General features: G+C 43.4%; 1 protein-coding gene across 1 annotated transcript in view; it reads left to right on the top strand.

Annotated features, from left to right (window-relative positions):
- The window catches only part of LOC116700121 (lissencephaly-1 homolog B), a 15,006-nt gene that overhangs the window by 7,055 nt on the left and 7,723 nt on the right, over positions 1-228 (top strand). The gene's annotated exons all lie outside the window — the stretch shown is intronic.

Below are 228 nucleotides of genomic sequence, written 5' to 3' on the forward strand. Positions count from 1 at the left end.
GTGACTCTTGGTCTTCCTTTCCTGGGGCGGTCCTCATCCCCAGTTTTGTTGTTGCGCTTGATGGTTTTGGGGATAGATTCAACGTTTTCGCAATTTTCGGACTGACTGACCTTCTTTTCTTAAAGTAATGATGGCCACTCGTTTCTCTTTACTTAGTTGATTGGTTCTTTCCATTATATGAATTCTAACAGTTGTCCAATAGGGCTGTCGGCTGTGTATCAACCTGAC

The sequence above is a fragment of the Etheostoma spectabile genome, chromosome 13, assembly GCF_008692095.1.
Source record: "Etheostoma spectabile isolate EspeVRDwgs_2016 chromosome 13, UIUC_Espe_1.0, whole genome shotgun sequence".
In the NCBI taxonomy this organism is placed as follows: Eukaryota; Metazoa; Chordata; class Actinopteri; order Perciformes; family Percidae; genus Etheostoma; species Etheostoma spectabile.